Source organism: Lutjanus erythropterus, unplaced genomic scaffold, assembly GCF_056507025.1.
Source record: "Lutjanus erythropterus isolate fLutEry1 unplaced genomic scaffold, fLutEry1.hap2 Scaffold_229, whole genome shotgun sequence".
Classification (NCBI taxonomy): domain Eukaryota; kingdom Metazoa; phylum Chordata; class Actinopteri; order Lutjaniformes; family Lutjanidae; genus Lutjanus; species Lutjanus erythropterus.
The window spans coordinates 7,501-15,000 of NW_028146714.1; positions in this window are offsets into that span (position 1 = coordinate 7,501).

Sequence of the window (7,500 nt, forward strand, 5' to 3'; positions counted from 1 at the left end):
CTGGTAAGGCATCCCCCCAGGGCCTGGGGGGGGTCACAGGGCCAGGCTGGCCCACTGGTAAGGCATCCCCCCCCCCAGGGCCTGGGGGTCAGAGGGTCAGGCTGGATCCCTGGTAAGGCATCCCCACCCAGGGCCTGGGGGTCACAGGGCCAGGCTGGATCCCTGGTAAGGCATCCCCCCCAGGGCCTGGGGGGGTGCAGCGGGTCCGGAGAAGAGAGGCCGGGTCTGGGGGTGAAGTGGGTTGTGGGGTGGGTGGTGGCAGCGGGTCCGGAGAAGAGAGCCCGAGCCCAGGGGTGGGGCGGAGAGTCCGGGGAAGGGAGCCCCCCAGGGCCTGGGGGTCAGAGGGCCAGGCTGGATCCCTGGTAAGGGAGCCCCCAGGGCCTGGGGGGTCAGAGGGCCAGGCTGGATCCCTGGTAAGGCATCCCCACCCAGGGCCTGGGGGTCAGAGGGTCAGGCTGGATCCCTGGTAAGGCATCCCCCCCAGGGCCTGGGGGGGTCAGAGGGCCAGGCTGGATCCCTGGTAAGGCATCCCCACCCAGGGCCTGGGGGGGTCAGAGGGCCAGGCTGGATCCCTGGTAAGGCATCCCCACCCAGGGCCTGGGGGGGTCAGAGGGCCAGGCTGGATCCCTGGTAAGGCATCCCCACCCAGGGCCTGGGGGTCACAGGGCCAGGCTGGATCCCTGGTAAGGCATCCCCCCCAGGGCCTGGGGGGGTCAGAGGGCCAGGCTGGATCCCTGGTAAGGCATCCCCACCCAGGGCCTGGGGGTCACAGGGCCAGGCTGGATCCCTGGTAAGGCATCCCCCCCCCCCCCCCAGGGCCTGGGGGTCAGAGGGTCAGGCTGGATGCCTGGTAAGGCATCCCCCCCCCCCCAGGGCCTGGGGGTCAGAGGGTCAGGCTGGATGCCTGGTAAGGCATCCCCCCAGGGCCTGGGGGGGGTCACAGGGCCAGGCTGGCCCACTGGTAAGGCATCCCCCCCCCCAGGGCCTGGGGGTCAGAGGGTCAGGCTGGATCCCTGGTAAGGCATCCCCACCCAGGGCCTGGGGGTCACAGGGCCAGGCTGGATCCCTGGTAAGGCATCCCCCCCAGGGCCTGGGGGGGTGCAGCGGGTCCGGAGAAGAGAGGCCGGGTCTGGGGGTGAAGTGGGTTGTGGGGTGGGTGGTGGCAGCGGGTCCGGAGAAGAGAGCCCGAGCCCAGGGGTGGGGCGGAGAGTCCGGGGAAGGGAGCCCCCCAGGGCCTGGGGGTCAGAGGGCCAGGCTGGATCCCTGGTAAGGGAGCCCCCAGGGCCTGGGGGGTCAGAGGGCCAGGCTGGATCCCTGGTAAGGCATCCCCACCCAGGGCCTGGGGGTCAGAGGGTCAGGCTGGATCCCTGGTAAGGCATCCCCCCCAGGGCCTGGGGGGGTCAGAGGGCCAGGCTGGATCCCTGGTAAGGCATCCCCACCCAGGGCCTGGGGGGGTCAGAGGGCCAGGCTGGATCCCTGGTAAGGCATCCCCACCCAGGGCCTGGGGGGGTCAGAGGGCCAGGCTGGATCCCTGGTAAGGCATCCCCACCCAGGGCCTGGGGGTCACAGGGCCAGGCTGGATCCCTGGTAAGGCATCCCCCCCAGGGCCTGGGGGGGTCAGAGGGCCAGGCTGGATCCCTGGTAAGGCATCCCCACCCAGGGCCTGGGGGTCACAGGGCCAGGCTGGATCCCTGGTAAGGCATCCCCCCCCCCCCCCCAGGGCCTGGGGGTCAGAGGGTCAGGCTGGATGCCTGGTAAGGCATCCCCCCCCCCCCAGGGCCTGGGGGTCAGAGGGTCAGGCTGGATGCCTGGTAAGGCATCCCCCCAGGGCCTGGGGGGGGTCACAGGGCCAGGCTGGCCCACTGGTAAGGCATCCCCCCCCCCAGGGCCTGGGGGTCAGAGGGTCAGGCTGGATCCCTGGTAAGGCATCCCCACCCAGGGCCTGGGGGTCACAGGGCCAGGCTGGATCCCTGGTAAGGCATCCCCCCCAGGGCCTGGGGGGGTGCAGCGGGTCCGGAGAAGAGAGGCCGGGTCTGGGGGTGAAGTGGGTTGTGGGGTGGGTGGTGGCAGCGGGTCCGGAGAAGAGAGCCCGAGCCCAGGGGTGGGGCGGAGAGTCCGGGGAAGGGAGCCCCCCAGGGCCTGGGGGTCAGAGGGCCAGGCTGGATCCCTGGTAAGGGAGCCCCCAGGGCCTGGGGGGTCAGAGGGCCAGGCTGGATCCCTGGTAAGGCATCCCCACCCAGGGCCTGGGGGTCAGAGGGTCAGGCTGGATCCCTGGTAAGGCATCCCCCCCAGGGCCTGGGGGGGTCAGAGGGCCAGGCTGGATCCCTGGTAAGGCATCCCCACCCAGGGCCTGGGGGGGTCAGAGGGCCAGGCTGGATCCCTGGTAAGGCATCCCCACCCAGGGCCTGGGGGGGTCAGAGGGCCAGGCTGGATCCCTGGTAAGGCATCCCCACCCAGGGCCTGGGGGTCACAGGGCCAGGCTGGATCCCTGGTAAGGCATCCCCCCCAGGGCCTGGGGGGGTCAGAGGGCCAGGCTGGATCCCTGGTAAGGCATCCCCACCCAGGGCCTGGGGGTCACAGGGCCAGGCTGGATCCCTGGTAAGGCATCCCCCCCCCCCCCCCAGGGCCTGGGGGTCAGAGGGTCAGGCTGGATGCCTGGTAAGGCATCCCCCCCCCCCCAGGGCCTGGGGGTCAGAGGGTCAGGCTGGATGCCTGGTAAGGCATCCCCCCAGGGCCTGGGGGGGGTCACAGGGCCAGGCTGGCCCACTGGTAAGGCATCCCCCCCCCCAGGGCCTGGGGGTCAGAGGGTCAGGCTGGATCCCTGGTAAGGCATCCCCACCCAGGGCCTGGGGGTCACAGGGCCAGGCTGGATCCCTGGTAAGGCATCCCCCCCAGGGCCTGGGGGGGTGCAGCGGGTCCGGAGAAGAGAGGCCGGGTCTGGGGGTGAAGTGGGTTGTGGGGTGGGTGGTGGCAGCGGGTCCGGAGAAGAGAGCCCGAGCCCAGGGGTGGGGCGGAGAGTCCGGGGAAGGGAGCCCCCCAGGGCCTGGGGGTCAGAGGGCCAGGCTGGATCCCTGGTAAGGGAGCCCCCAGGGCCTGGGGGGTCAGAGGGCCAGGCTGGATCCCTGGTAAGGCATCCCCACCCAGGGCCTGGGGGTCAGAGGGTCAGGCTGGATCCCTGGTAAGGCATCCCCCCCAGGGCCTGGGGGGGTCAGAGGGCCAGGCTGGATCCCTGGTAAGGCATCCCCACCCAGGGCCTGGGGGGGTCAGAGGGCCAGGCTGGATCCCTGGTAAGGCATCCCCACCCAGGGCCTGGGGGGGTCAGAGGGCCAGGCTGGATCCCTGGTAAGGCATCCCCACCCAGGGCCTGGGGGTCACAGGGCCAGGCTGGATCCCTGGTAAGGCATCCCCCCCAGGGCCTGGGGGGGTCAGAGGGCCAGGCTGGATCCCTGGTAAGGCATCCCCACCCAGGGCCTGGGGGTCACAGGGCCAGGCTGGATCCCTGGTAAGGCATCCCCCCCCCCCCCCCAGGGCCTGGGGGTCAGAGGGTCAGGCTGGATGCCTGGTAAGGCATCCCCCCCCCCCCAGGGCCTGGGGGTCAGAGGGTCAGGCTGGATGCCTGGTAAGGCATCCCCCCAGGGCCTGGGGGGGGTCACAGGGCCAGGCTGGCCCACTGGTAAGGCATCCCCCCCCCCAGGGCCTGGGGGTCAGAGGGTCAGGCTGGATCCCTGGTAAGGCATCCCCACCCAGGGCCTGGGGGTCACAGGGCCAGGCTGGATCCCTGGTAAGGCATCCCCCCCAGGGCCTGGGGGGGTGCAGCGGGTCCGGAGAAGAGAGGCCGGGTCTGGGGGTGAAGTGGGTTGTGGGGTGGGTGGTGGCAGCGGGTCCGGAGAAGAGAGCCCGAGCCCAGGGGTGGGGCGGAGAGTCCGGGGAAGGGAGCCCCCCAGGGCCTGGGGGTCAGAGGGCCAGGCTGGATCCCTGGTAAGGGAGCCCCCAGGGCCTGGGGGGTCAGAGGGCCAGGCTGGATCCCTGGTAAGGCATCCCCACCCAGGGCCTGGGGGTCAGAGGGTCAGGCTGGATCCCTGGTAAGGCATCCCCCCCAGGGCCTGGGGGGGTCAGAGGGCCAGGCTGGATCCCTGGTAAGGCATCCCCACCCAGGGCCTGGGGGGGTCAGAGGGCCAGGCTGGATCCCTGGTAAGGCATCCCCACCCAGGGCCTGGGGGGGTCAGAGGGCCAGGCTGGATCCCTGGTAAGGCATCCCCACCCAGGGCCTGGGGGTCACAGGGCCAGGCTGGATCCCTGGTAAGGCATCCCCCCCAGGGCCTGGGGGGGTCAGAGGGCCAGGCTGGATCCCTGGTAAGGCATCCCCACCCAGGGCCTGGGGGTCACAGGGCCAGGCTGGATCCCTGGTAAGGCATCCCCCCCCCCCCCCCAGGGCCTGGGGGTCAGAGGGTCAGGCTGGATGCCTGGTAAGGCATCCCCCCCCCCCCAGGGCCTGGGGGTCAGAGGGTCAGGCTGGATGCCTGGTAAGGCATCCCCCCAGGGCCTGGGGGGGGTCACAGGGCCAGGCTGGCCCACTGGTAAGGCATCCCCCCCCCCAGGGCCTGGGGGTCAGAGGGTCAGGCTGGATCCCTGGTAAGGCATCCCCACCCAGGGCCTGGGGGTCACAGGGCCAGGCTGGATCCCTGGTAAGGCATCCCCCCCAGGGCCTGGGGGGGTGCAGCGGGTCCGGAGAAGAGAGGCCGGGTCTGGGGGTGAAGTGGGTTGTGGGGTGGGTGGTGGCAGCGGGTCCGGAGAAGAGAGCCCGAGCCCAGGGGTGGGGCGGAGAGTCCGGGGAAGGGAGCCCCCCAGGGCCTGGGGGTCAGAGGGCCAGGCTGGATCCCTGGTAAGGGAGCCCCCAGGGCCTGGGGGGTCAGAGGGCCAGGCTGGATCCCTGGTAAGGCATCCCCACCCAGGGCCTGGGGGTCAGAGGGTCAGGCTGGATCCCTGGTAAGGCATCCCCCCCAGGGCCTGGGGGGGTCAGAGGGCCAGGCTGGATCCCTGGTAAGGCATCCCCACCCAGGGCCTGGGGGGGTCAGAGGGCCAGGCTGGATCCCTGGTAAGGCATCCCCACCCAGGGCCTGGGGGGGTCAGAGGGCCAGGCTGGATCCCTGGTAAGGCATCCCCACCCAGGGCCTGGGGGTCACAGGGCCAGGCTGGATCCCTGGTAAGGCATCCCCCCCAGGGCCTGGGGGGGTCAGAGGGCCAGGCTGGATCCCTGGTAAGGCATCCCCACCCAGGGCCTGGGGGTCACAGGGCCAGGCTGGATCCCTGGTAAGGCATCCCCCCCCCCCCCCCAGGGCCTGGGGGTCAGAGGGTCAGGCTGGATGCCTGGTAAGGCATCCCCCCCCCCCCAGGGCCTGGGGGTCAGAGGGTCAGGCTGGATGCCTGGTAAGGCATCCCCCCAGGGCCTGGGGGGGGTCACAGGGCCAGGCTGGCCCACTGGTAAGGCATCCCCCCCCCCAGGGCCTGGGGGTCAGAGGGTCAGGCTGGATCCCTGGTAAGGCATCCCCACCCAGGGCCTGGGGGTCACAGGGCCAGGCTGGATCCCTGGTAAGGCATCCCCCCCAGGGCCTGGGGGGGTGCAGCGGGTCCGGAGAAGAGAGGCCGGGTCTGGGGGTGAAGTGGGTTGTGGGGTGGGTGGTGGCAGCGGGTCCGGAGAAGAGAGCCCGAGCCCAGGGGTGGGGCGGAGAGTCCGGGGAAGGGAGCCCCCCAGGGCCTGGGGGTCAGAGGGCCAGGCTGGATCCCTGGTAAGGGAGCCCCCAGGGCCTGGGGGGTCAGAGGGCCAGGCTGGATCCCTGGTAAGGCATCCCCACCCAGGGCCTGGGGGTCAGAGGGTCAGGCTGGATCCCTGGTAAGGCATCCCCCCCAGGGCCTGGGGGGGTCAGAGGGCCAGGCTGGATCCCTGGTAAGGCATCCCCACCCAGGGCCTGGGGGGGTCAGAGGGCCAGGCTGGATCCCTGGTAAGGCATCCCCACCCAGGGCCTGGGGGGGTCAGAGGGCCAGGCTGGATCCCTGGTAAGGCATCCCCACCCAGGGCCTGGGGGTCACAGGGCCAGGCTGGATCCCTGGTAAGGCATCCCCCCCAGGGCCTGGGGGGGTCAGAGGGCCAGGCTGGATCCCTGGTAAGGCATCCCCACCCAGGGCCTGGGGGTCACAGGGCCAGGCTGGATCCCTGGTAAGGCATCCCCCCCCCCCCCCCAGGGCCTGGGGGTCAGAGGGTCAGGCTGGATGCCTGGTAAGGCATCCCCCCCCCCCCAGGGCCTGGGGGTCAGAGGGTCAGGCTGGATGCCTGGTAAGGCATCCCCCCAGGGCCTGGGGGGGGTCACAGGGCCAGGCTGGCCCACTGGTAAGGCATCCCCCCCCCCAGGGCCTGGGGGTCAGAGGGTCAGGCTGGATCCCTGGTAAGGCATCCCCACCCAGGGCCTGGGGGTCACAGGGCCAGGCTGGATCCCTGGTAAGGCATCCCCCCCAGGGCCTGGGGGGGTCAGAGGGCCAGGCTGGATCCCTGGTAAGGCATCCCCCCCAGGGCCTGGGGGGTCAGAGGGCCAGGCTGGATCCCTGGTAAGGCATCCCCACCCAGGGCCTGGGGGTCACAGGGCCAGGCTGGATCCCTGGTAAGGCATCCCCACCCAGGGCCTGGGGGTCACAGGGCCAGGCTGGATCCCTGGTAAGGCATCCCCCCCCCCCCAGGGCCTGGGGGTCAGAGGGTCAGGCTGGATGCCTGGTAAGGCATCCCCCCCCAGGGCCTGGGGGTCAGAGGGTCAGGCTGGATGCCTGGTAAGGCATCCCCCCAGGGCCTGGGGGGTCACAGGGCCAGGCTGGATCCCTGGTAAGGCATCCCCCCCCCCCCCCCAGGGCCTGGGGGTCAGAGGGTCAGGCTGGATCCCTGGTAAGGCATCCCCCCAGGGCCTGGGGTTCACAGGGCCAGGCTGGGTCCCTGGTAAGGGAGGCCCCTAGGCCCCGGTCAGAGGGCCAGGCCGGACCTCCGGGGGGCCCTGTGAACACGGTAGGAAACGCCCCGTCCGTCCGTGCGGGTCAGAGGGCCAGGCCGTAAAACCGGGCCCGCGGCCCTTCCCCGCGCCCCCCCACCCCTCGGGAAGGTCAGCGCCGGAACGCCGTAGGAAACTCCCCGTCCGTTTTGAAGAACCACTTTTCTCACGTCACGAACGGAGGGAAGGGTGGCCGCGCCGGCCCCCGTAGGCGCGTCGGGCGGCAGAACACGGTAGGAAACGGCCCGTCCGTTTCCAGGGAACGGGCTCACGAAGCGGTTACGGGTCCCCGCCGGGCTTCCGGGTTACGGAGATGCGGGACGGCGGGCGGGGGCGTCCCCGCTCGGCCGCTTCTTCTCCCGGAGCTTCTTTTCTTTCCCCACGCCCCCGTCCAGACCCACCGACCGATCGGCAAACGTGACCCGCCATCGGAGGGCCCCCGCCCGCCGGCGTTCGTTCGTTCGTTCGTCCG